Consider the following 12,326-nt stretch of genomic DNA (forward strand, 5'->3'; position numbering starts at 1 on the left):
GATTAGGATTTTGAGGCTCAAAGAGGTTAAAAAACTTGCCTAAGTTCATGAAATGAGTGAATGAAAGAAACATTGCAAATTAGTGTCCAAATTCTATATACTAAGAGTTAAAAGTCCTGGATTCAAAGCTCCAGCCACTTCACACAGATATGGAGCTTTGAATAACTGTCTCAAGTTTGTTGGGACTGTTTCTTCAACTGTCAAATGAAAGTGTGTATTCAATTCCTAAAATTGTTGCTAGGACCTAAATATTATAATTCTACATTTTGAGTCACGTATGCTCTATGCATAATATGATAATTGGTCCCTCCTTGTGAGAAGATTACAACACAGGCATTATGTTTGCTTCCTAATATCTGTGGTGTGAGGACGACAACAAGGTTCATTAGAATCACTGAAACCTGGTCATACCAAAAAGCTTCAGGAGGTGAAGAGATCAATCAGAACAAAGCCTTAGATCAGTCTTAATGTCTGCCTTAGAAACGTACTTCCATCTTTTGAGGAAGCTGGCTATTTTCAGCTTTACAGAACCTGCTAAGGAGGCCCAGGTGGCTTGAAAAGTAGGACTGACACAGATCTGAAGTCATTGGGCAGTCTCAGCTCCACCTGTTCTTTCATTTTTCCTCTTGAATCTCTAGAGGGATTTGCTTCAGTCTCAAGCACTCACTGTAGTTCCAGCTCAACCAAGAACCACTTCCTCTCAATTCAAAAGGTGGGTTGACAAAGTACACCAATTTACAATTCCCAAGAGAGGGGCGGGGCGGTGTAGCGTACAATCAAAGGGAAATAGGGTTGAACATCATACCATTCTCAGGTGTTTCTGTAGCACCTGAGTGCTGTATCTGTTTGATACAATCAAACCAAACACCTAAATACTAAGGCAGATGCTGCAAATTCCTTTGATGCCAGTTCACTGTGCTACAGCCTTAATCAAAAGATGATCGTTTCTCTTATTTTTAAACTTTTTATTTTATATTGGAGTATAGTTGATTAACAACGTCATGTTAGTTTCAGGCGTACAGCAAAGTAATTCAGTTATAAATATACATGTACCTATTCTTTTTCAAATTCTTTTCCCATTTAGGTTGTTACATAATATTGAGCAGAGTTCCCTGTGCTATACAGTAGGTCTTTATTGGTTATCCGTTTTAAATATAGCAGCTCCCCAAGATGACTGTTTCTTAGTGATTTACTAACCTCTCCAGCTTAGGTGACCTCTCATTCTCAATACCTAATTGCCTCTGACAGGAATCCAAGCCTGGACACAGAGGTTTCTTTTCTAGTTAGCATGGTGCTGGATGTAAAAAAATCAGGGAATATTAGCCAAGCAAGGTTGCTCCTCCTACTATAAGTCAATACACGTTCTCAAATGAACATACAGATAATAAATACTTATATTACGCTTAGTGTCAGAAAGTTCTCCAAGAGATTCAAATATATTAACTCATTTTGCTCCACACCACATCCCAATAAAGTAGGTGCTATTACCATTTTACAAATCAGAAATGTGAGGCCCTGAGGGGTTAAGAAACTTGTCCAAGGTCACATAATTGGTAAGTCTTCGAGTCAGGTCAAACCCAGGCAACCTGGCTCCATGGTCCATGCTTTCAGCTACAAATATAGATTCCCTCACACCCAGCTTCATGTTTCTGAACTTGATACATTTGTCTTAACAGGGATGAATTTCAAAAACGCATCATTGAGTGAAAAAATAAGATGCAGAGAGATAAGTACAGTTCAAGACCTCGTCTATAAATCTTAGAAACACTCAAAACAGTATCATATATGATACATAGTAAATTAAGAAGATCAGTCTTAATGTCGGCCTTAGAAACGTACTTCCATCCTTTGAGGAAGCTGGTTATTTTCAGCTCTACAGAACCTCCCATATGGATGGGAGGGACACACACCAAAGTCATTATAGTTGTTACCCCTGAGAAGGAAGGGATTCTGGAATAGAGCTGGGGATAGTTCTAAGTGATTTTAATTTTATTGGTAGTGTTTGACTTCTTAATTTTAAGAAAATCTGAAATGCATATCGCATAATGTTAATAATTTGCTCATTTTGAGTCTTAGGTATGTTAGTGTTTGTTATATTAATCTTCTGGCCATTTCTGTATCTTAACCTTAAAAACAAACGACATATATTTTCTCTCCTTTTCCTTCTTGTGCCCTCCCAATTCCAATTTCAGCTGAAATAACAGAATCCAGAGTATTGCATCGTGGAAAACAAAACCATAATGATGATCCATCCGGTGCTAGTCAGCCTAATGTAAACTCTGCAGCTAGAGTATTTCCAGCTTGATGAAAACAAATTAACAACCAATCTACTCAACTAGAACTTGAACAGAGCACATGTAAACAATCACAGCAGCAAACAGTAATTATCAGAGAAGATAACCTAAAAAAATATTGGGGAGAGTTTATCTCTACTACACACATAGCAGTCCCTTCTAGAATAATGACAATGATAACTAAGAATGACACACTATACCTAGACACTAGACATCATGGATACCTTAATTAGGATAAGTTGTGCTCAGTTATTATCTCTCCCTTATCTAAGTATGAGTTATTTTAGAACAGGGTTCATGCAGACCCATTGCTTGGCACATAGTGTGGGTCTCATTAAATGCTGCATGAACAGACATATAAATGAAGTGATGTTCCATAATACCTTTGGTTTAAAAATCCAAAAATATTCAACTCTTCAAGCAATAGGGTAGTAAGTGAGGCTGAACACTAAAATGCTTGTAACTGGATAGATAGCACTTTAGGGGGATGTTAGTGATTTGTATTCCCTAAGGTAAAAATTAGAATTTCCCCTTGTCATAGAAACATACTACCTTGCTTTCAGACAGACTACCTTGTCGAGCCTTTCTAATCATACAAATATGTCAATTTCCTAGTCTCTGTCGCTGTAAAACTGCTCCAACCATTGAAGCAGATGCTTCTATCTGAGATGTTATGTATTTTTTTCAGTAATTTAAATTGGGTATATTTTGAACACAACCAAGTTCATGCAGAGTTAAAGAATTCTCCCCTGCATTTAGGCGGCCCTATTTGAAAATCACTGTTCATTCTTAGAAGAGCTGTCTTGTTTGTCCCAAGAGTTTGTGAGATGAGATCATGCAGGACTGATGCTCTTTGCAATCTACTTTGAAAGATAGATGATAGCAAGGTGTAAGGCTACCTGGGCTGACATCTGGTACACCTCATCTGGTACTATTTAAAATGGAATAACCTAAACATTTGGAAATGTGCTGATAACTACCATGATTGCTTTTTCTGGACCAGGAGTGGCCAGACCATGTCTTGTGCTGTGAGTGCGTGTTTCTCCTAAAGCACATGGATGCTTCACTCTCAGCCATCCCGCAATAAGAAAATCAATGAGCCTTGGAAGGGGAATGAGAATTACCTTATTGTTTCTCTGGAACCTGGAGGAGTAGTTCCTAAATGCTGGGGGAAACAAAGAATATCCATTATGCAGAGATAGCCTAGGAGTTACATAGAGATGACCAGGAGGCTCTCCTAAAGAAGGACATGACCCATGGACTTTAGGAGCAGTGATGGTTAATGTCTGTCTTTAGATTTCCATTCTCTGCGCTGCTATACACCTCTGCTTTCCTCAAGTATTCAGTCAATTGTTCGGAAGACCCACAGTCTGGTTTTCTTTAAAATTGAAAAGAGGAGAGTAACAAAGCTCCCGCATCTCAGTGTTTCAGAGTGAAGAATATTGGCAGACATGTTGAATAACACCAGGACGTGTTTGTGGAACGTGGCAATACCCCTCAGTACTTCCTAGAAATTACCAGGTGAGAGAAACACAACAAAGAATGGAAAAACAGCAATCTACTGAATGAGCCTAGCTGCCAGGACTTGAAAATAAATTTAAATGATTTTATTTAGTCCTGAGGAGGTCAGGAATTTTTTCAGTCACACTGATTCTACAGTATTAAAATGTAATGTGACTCTTGGTTGCTTCCTGTTTTGATCTTCTAAATAATCTACCAACACAACAGAGAGTTAAAACTCAAGCAACATGAACTCCTAAGAATAAGGTTAGTGCTACTATGTTTAATTCCAAAAATTCAGTCATCAAAAGTCACCTAAAAGAATATCACCCAATAAGAAAAGATCATTTACTTCGCTTATAAAAAGAGATATGCAAAGTAAAGCTAAGCCAAACTAAGATACAATTTCCCCTGTCAAATTGGCGAGATTTGAAAGTTTGGTAATGCCTGGTGTTGCCAATGGTGTAGGTGCATGCAGACTTTCGAGTATAGTGACGAGTAATGGAAATGGCAGGGGTCGGCACACCACAGCCTGTGAGTGAAATCCAGCCTGATGCCTGTTTTTGTACTGCCCATGAGCTAAAAACAGTTTTCACATTTTTAAATAGTTGAAAAAAATCAAAATAATAATATTGTGTGTCATTTAAAAATTATATAAATTTCAAATTCCATGTCCTTAAATAAAATGTTATTGGAACTAAAAGAAAAAAAAAAAGAATATCATCCAAATTACCTGTTAGAGCCAAATTACTCTGCAATTCCATTTTCTATGGATGAAATAAAATCCAGTATTTTATGGATGAAATAAAATCCAGAATTTTCCTTAATGCTGTGATTATGATAATTATTAGTTTTAAGAAAACTGGAATCTTCACAAATGAAATTGGTTAGATACAGACTCCTATAGCTTTCTACCAGAATAAAGGCCTGTCTTAAACAATAAAGGAAAGTTAAGCATACAGATCAAAATTTTAGATATATCCTAAGATTTAGTATGGTGAACATTTTTTTACCTTAAATTAAGAGAAAGACTAAGATGGGATAAATCACACACTAACAGCATGCATTTGGTATTTTATAACACCAGGAGGGATAAAAGGCAAGAAAATGAAGAGCAGGAAGTACTAAATACCAAGTGCTCAGGCTTTCACAGGCTAAGAACCTTACAGATACTAATGCATTTAATCTTCAGAACAACCCTATAAACTCAGAACTATTGTTCAGCCCCATTTTACATATGAGACACAGGGAACTAGCCCACAGTCACACAGAGTCAGGAAAGTATTATATGGTGGTCAAAAGTGTAAGTTACTGGAGAATATATGGATATATCAACACCCTTAAAAATAGTTATGCCTTCGAAAGTTACACACTGTAAGAATAAGTTTTTGCTCCCACTTTCCTCATTTACTTTTGGTCCACAAAAGAGGCTCTTCTGCATTTTCCAACAAATGGTAAGAGAGTCTGTGCCCTTCCATCCACCCTTCTCACTCCTTTCTAAGGAAGAGGAAAAACTTATCTGATTGGTGAGACTGGGGAGAAAAAATGGGGCCAGTGAAGCTTAGCCTGCTGTGGTCTCTCTCTGTCTCTGTGGATCTGCCTACTCACAGGCTGGACACATTCTGAGCTTCTGAGTAGGCAAAAATAGCTCTGGTCCCAGACCTGTCTTTAGAGGTAAATATGGAATGTAAATCTCTCTGCTCTGCTACTGGGGTTCAGCAGGGGTAAAGGCGGATTTCTTAGCAGGTGGGCCTGCTCTACAGATCCAAACTTCCCTCTAGTGGTTTGCATACATCAAGATTTAGTTTGGTGTTAAATTCAATTTTGACCATTCTCTAATCCAATAGTCCAGCAATCCAGTAAGAAAGCAGATACATTAATAGCTATCTGTTTCACAACTTTATTTTCTCAATTGTTTTGAACTCAAGATTAAGGTAGAAGGTAGAGGGAAGGAGGAGAAAGAAAAGTTATCACTGATTACATCCCCTAAGCCCACCACACACAAAGATTGCTACACAAAGATATTCGTCAAAAATTTTTTAAAACAAAATTTAAAGGCTTAGAAAAATGGATGTGATCTAACAGTAGGCAGATGACAATTATAGCATAGATATGTGAGGTCATTCTATAATTTAAAGTCATATTTAGAAGAATTTTTGGCAAAATGACATATCTGTTAGTGTTTTTTAATATATATGAGTTTTAAAAAAAAATACAAATGGTTCACAATTTCGCACCCAGCTATATCCTGATTTACATATATAAAGTCAATATGTACAAATCATTAGAAACAATGCAGAAATGCACAAAGCTAGAAAGAACCCTCCTTTTCCACTGTCCCAAAAATATCTCTCTCCTAAGCACTATTAACAGCTTCTTGTAATTCCTCTTAGAAAAACGTATTTTCCAAATATTTCAATATGAGTATCTCGTTCCATATTTAGAATAATTGTTTAAGCGCACAGGAAAAGAAACAAAGCATATAACTTTCCTGTGATAACTTTTGTTTTTAAAATTCACACACCAAGAATAAAAGGGATTATATTAAGGTTATGGTTTTATAAGTGATTTTCTTATTCTACAGAGATTTTACATTTTCAAAGTTTCCTGCTATGAGCAGAAAACTGCATAATCTAAAATATATATCACTAGTTTTTTAAATTAAAAAGGGAACACATTTTCATTAAAATTCAAATAATATAGACATATGTAAAGCAGAAAGCAAGTCTCTGCCACCAAACTCCCTAAAGGTAACTGTCATTAACAATTTTGAATGCATTTAACCAAAGACACAGAGATACACACACATACACACACACACTTGCATAAGTGCACAGATATTTTAAATAGATATAGATACATTTATAAATCTAAAAGTTTTCAGGAGAAAATAAACTTACATAGACATATAAATCTTCACCTGGCTAAGGCTTGGTTCCCTAATCTGTATTATATAACTATAAAGAAAAATGCTATCCTGCCTAACTTGTAGTGAAGTTTGGAAGCCAAAGGCCAAAAGTAGTGATAGATATTCTTTACTCTCCATACTGTGGCAGTTTAAGAAAATGCACCACCAATCTTTCACTCTGTTTCTCACCATTTCCAGGCCATCCCCTTGTACCAGGCTGGCACAGAACATTACTGCCTGGAATTCCTGTTCTCAATTAATCTGGCTCCAGTCTTTGGGTAGCTGGAACCACAGGCACATTCACTAGCCCCAGTCCATGAGCTACTTACAGAGTGCTAAAATGGGCTGGGGTAAGTGGTTCATCACTGTCATTTTGAGAATGGCTTCATGAAGACTTTATCTACGCTACCTACCCACAAGTTCCTCAGTGCCAAGGTCAGACACTGAGCCAACATGGTGATTCACTGATTCTCAAGTTCCTCCAAGTTAAGCAAATAATTAGTGCCTTAGAGAATGATCCAGCTAGCAACAACCCCCCTCCCCTCAAAAAAAGAGATTCATTTTGTGCCACTAAGTTTTATTTAAAGACCATGCAATCGAATCCCAGCTGGCTTCATTGAAGCAGCAACGTGGGCAATCAGTGACACCAACTGCAATGCTATCGTTTCTATAAACAGTAATGAGTGGAGAGGGTAGGACGGTACTAGAAGCTTATGTATAAACAAGAAAGATCATTTCAGCAAGAGAGATTGTCTTGGCAGATTCACAGTATCTTTCTGATATTCACCCTAGGAAATGCAAATACCCTGCAACACTTACTGGCATTAGAATAATATTCGGACATGGCATTCATAACATTGTGCAATGAAAATAACACAGCATAAAGGTAGCAATTTCATACACTAAATTGTACAAAGGAAAGCTTCATTGTTTCAAGATATTCCATGGAAATTGAGAGAACAGATCTAAAAGTACTCCCTGGAGGTCTCTTTCTAACTCCAATGCCAGAGAATAAAACTTGCACCTTTCTTAGAAGCTGATGTGTTATATCTGGCTGTGAACAAATGGACTTAGGTTGAAGGAGGGGCAGAGGAGAGGTATAACAGACAACTAGGCAGGATATCTGATTATGAGCAATGCTGGGTAGGCTTTAATGAGTTGTAGGCTAATTCTTTGTAAAACATTGCTTTTTTATATCTACGTCTTATTCAAACACATTCTTCTGGTAAAATATACAGAGATACTATTCCTTTTCATTAGAGCCCCCATCTGCCTCACCCAGCACTACCTTTTGAAATCCTAAATGCTTTTTCAAGCTCAGGGAGATAAACACAAATTCCAGGCAGAATTAATTATTCCTTTTTTGAGATGATTCTTACCATAGACCATTAACTCAGGTAAGAGATTGTTAAACTGAAATAAATGGAGGCTCCCAGGTACTCCACTTTTGGCATGTTATCATATCCTGCCTAGTATGGTACCTCTTGCTTGTCCATATCTCTCCCTGCTGGGCCTCCTGTGCCTAACACACAGCCTAGCAACAATCGGTCCACAAAGAGTGTTTGTTAAATTGAAAAATGGCAACCCCTGAAGCCAGAGACATGTTTCTTTAACTTTCTATCCTAAGATGGATAAAGACAGGAAGAAGGGAGGGGTGCCAGCTGTGGAGGGCTATTTGGCATGACACACATACCCTAGGCTTCTGGAAAAGTCTGCCTTCCCTCCTCTCTTTTGCTTTACTTAACCCAGAGCCAGGCAAAGGGATTGCTGGTCCATGACCCAGATGGAGCATTCAGCCCAATCCCTTCACCATAAAGTACTGCCCCGGTTTTCTTCACAGGCACACAGCTCTTAGTTTACAAGCTGAGAGAAAAACAATTTTATTTGCGTTTTCTTTTGTCTGGCAAAACTGCAGCAGAGGTGAGAGTTGCCATATTTGCACTGTTTTTCAGGTAATATAGCTAACTCTTTCTTTCCAGGAACTTGGGGGCATCAAAAGGTAGTTTCTACATTGCAGGGTAAGTAGAAAGGAGCACCTGAGTCCTTAAGGGTCTTTCAGTTAAACTACCACTTTGAAAGAATAATCTCAAATATCAGTGGAGCTTCATTGTATCTTTGGGGCAATGATAAATACCATTTAAGAAGCAATGTACCCACTAGTCTCAGGACAGGCACTAACTTACTTGATGACAAAAACACATACTTTGGTATGCTAAACTAATTATTCAAAGATTAGGAAAGGAAACCAATACATCAATTCATTATATACTACAGATGATATCATAGAGAAATTAAAGTGTTTGACTAGAAAGAACCTTAAACAGAGCCCAATAATCTTCCATTAAATTTTATTATGTTAAATTGTACTGCCTTACTGTATCAATCAGGATAGGCTAATAACAAATAACCTTAAAAATCTAAGTTACTTACAAAAAGAAGTTTTAACTTCTCATTTGTGCTAAATGCCCATCATGGGTCACATAGTAAAGCCCTATTACTACAGATACTCAGGGACACAGACGGATGGAGTAACCACTACCTTGAACATCATCAGAAGGTCACAGCAGAACGTGAAGTGTGCTCTGGCTATTAAACCTTCCACACGCAAGTGAGGCATGTCACTTCTGCTCACGTTTCGTTTGTTAATGCAAGTCATATAGCCATACGTAAGTTCAAGGGAATGCGAGAATGCCATCTTGCAATATGCCCAAGAGGAGAACCCAAACTACTGAGTGAACAGTAGTAATGCCTACACGTTTGCACATAGTAGGCACTTAGCAAATTGCTTTTGTTAAGTACTGCAAGACAAATGAACTAATAGTAAGCACTAACTTTTTGAATTTTCTGACATTAACACTGAAAATGTTACATAAAACAAAAATCTTTTTGAAAATGAAAGCTAAAAGGAAGTGATCATTTTGTATATTTTATGATTCTTATTCGTTTTAGCCATTGAAGCACTACTGAAATAGTGAAGAATATTAGGCTTATGACATAAAAACCCGCTCAAAAGGAACCTTCATCTTCACAACTTGTGACTATACCATTTTACAAGAATTCCCCTAGAGTGATAGCTCCCTAAAATAACCAACCACCCCACTAAATAACAATGCGTATATAAAGTGCAACAGTTTTCATAGGATCACATGTTAAATCTAGGATCCAGTAAGAAACAGGGAACAGGCTAGAGCTACCATTATTTCCACTTTTTTTTCAGATGAAAATACTGAGTTTGAAAGATTGTTAGTAATTTTATTGAGACTGCTTTATAGCTAGGTCTTCTGACTCTAAGTCCCATGACTTTGCAACAACCTATGCTTCTCCCTCACACATATTACCACTTCTGTTTGGATCTGTTACTATTTGAGAGACTAACTCTGTATGTAAATTAACATGTTAACTATTTTTACAAGAGGTCGTTATCACACACCATACATACTTTAAAATTTTTCACACCTAGGAAACATATATCCAAGTTATAATCTATTCATGTTTTACTTAACGTAGACAAGGAAAAACAAATAATATTAACATACATCTCTGCTGGCTTCCTGAAATACGTATTTTCAAAACATAAAACTTCAACATCAAGCATGTTAGTTTAGAATATAGTTATTTGATACATTTCAGCCCTTACAAATATGCTGGCAAAAGATAATGTCTAAATAATCTTCTGAATTGAACAGAAGTAGAAATATGAGATCTCATTGCTGATTTCATTTCAAAAGTGTATATTGTCATATTTCACATGTAGTTAAATTATCTAATTAGTTCTTTTAAAATGGTTTTATTTTTTCATTTAGAGTAGTGAGTAAGCAGAAAGTCGAAGTTTTAGAAAGGATGAATGAAACCTATATATATTCTAATCTTTCCAAATATAATCTTCATAGCTCCCGCACAAGTACTGAAAATAGGTACTTAACCAAATGAATCAGATCCCCCAGAATAACATATGAAGTTTTAAACCTGAAGCCTATTATAATATTGTTAAATTTTTGAACATTAAAGTTATTTGGAATTTATGTAGCAAAAAATTATTTTACAAAGAGACATTTGTTTAGACTAATAAGGGTGCCTTTCCTCTCTCCTCACACCCCACCCCCATTTTGTAAACAGAAACCCAAAGACACAAAAACTGGATTAGCACTTGTAAGATTACTGGACAAAACCACTTTAAAGAGAACTTACACTTTAAAAAAGAGAGAGATGGACAATGGAAAGTGTGGTGAAACAGCTCGCCTCATCCGCAAGGCTTCAGCAGAAAAGTATCACACTTGGTTGTACTTTTTTTATTAAAATTTTTAATCGTTTTTCTCAATATCGCAGGTCATTAAAAGGGTCTGATTTTCTTTCTTTCCCTCCCTGAGCTTTTCCTGAGGGACCTAGTTGGTTAAACCCAGGCCTAATTGGGACTCTTCTATTTCAGCATCAGTTCAGAAATTGCTTGATCTCCAGGGCAAAACGTCCTCACTGACGATGACCAGATGTCTACTTTCCAGACAAAGCAAGAAAATAAAAGATACCTGCCTGGCCAGCCACCTGTTTAAAAGTCCCCTCTCCTGTCGAACGCACGAGCAACTTCTCAAGAGAAGACTCTGAGCAATTCCAAGTCGCACGCCGCCCTCGCAGGTCCCAAGGAGACAGCCGCGAGGAAGTGCGAAAGCTGGTCACTGTAAGCACCCCTCGGAAAGAGACCCGCGGGTTCCAGCTCAGGCGCTAGGCGACAGCGAAAGCGTTCTATAAAACACGGATGACTTCAGGGATTTAAAAGAGAGAAAAAAAAAAAAAAAATCCAAAGACAGAACCGGCGGCGGGGCCATTATCTCGCCCCAGTAAGGAAACGCCTTCCTTCCATCACTTACAGCGCTGATTAAGGGTGGGGGGGTGGGGGGGGTGGGGGCAGAGAGGGGATGAGGAGGAGGGAAGGGGGGTGGGCATCTGCAGGTTTAGGGCTAAGGAAGGAACATTTTCTCACCACTTAGGCTGTTGCTGGACCTCAGGCTCCTTCCACAGAGACACTGCAGCATATGCACTCCTTTCTTCAAAGAAAGCTCAAGAATCTTCATGGAGAAGCGCGTGTGTGGGGATGGTCAACTCCCCGCCCACCTCCGCTAATTGTCCAACCAAAAGGCGGCCTGTCTTAGGAAGCCGGATCCCGAATCCATGGTCCGTGCGTCCCGGGCGGAGAGCGGTTCGCACCTTGGCGGGGTCGGAGCCGGGGCCGGGGCAGGAGCCGGAGCCGGGGCAGGAGCACAGCGGACGCGGGGCCGGGGCCGGGGCCGGGCGGGGAGTAGGAACGGCCGCCCGGCTGGCGGCAGCCCCTGAGGGAGCGGGAGGCGCGGCCACACCCCAGCGGGCTCGACCGTGACACTTTGGGACTTCCCGAAGGAGGCGGCGGGGCTGCGGGCTGGAGGGTGAGCGCACCGGCTGCGCGAAGGACGTCACCGTGGGTTGCTGCCCCTTTCCAGGTGCGGGCGCAGGGAGGGAAGAGGGCGGGGTCCTCGGGGTCCCTGGCCTTCTGGCCTGGGGGCTCGGGACACCCCCTCAGTTTCTATTCTCCGCGTCGGGCGGTGAGCCCTGGCCGCCCGCCCGCCTCTGTGTCCCCGCCGTGCGTGGCTGCGGGG

At 39.3% G+C, this 12,326-nt stretch overlaps 1 protein-coding gene across 1 annotated transcript in view; it reads right to left on the reverse strand.

Moving 5' to 3' along the window:
* FGF12 (fibroblast growth factor 12) overlaps window positions 1-11,720 on the reverse strand; it is a 365,123-nt gene extending 353,403 nt beyond the window's left edge. Inside the window, exon 1 of the mRNA XM_068545470.1 lies at window positions 11,678-11,720. The gene's annotated coding sequence lies outside the window, so the exon portion shown is untranslated. The remainder of the gene's footprint in view (window positions 1-11,677) is intronic.
* Window positions 11,721-12,326: the final 606 nt, after the last annotated feature.

This window comes from Eschrichtius robustus, chromosome 6 (genome assembly GCF_028021215.1).
Source record: "Eschrichtius robustus isolate mEscRob2 chromosome 6, mEscRob2.pri, whole genome shotgun sequence".
NCBI lineage: Eukaryota > Metazoa > Chordata > Mammalia > Artiodactyla > Eschrichtiidae > Eschrichtius > Eschrichtius robustus.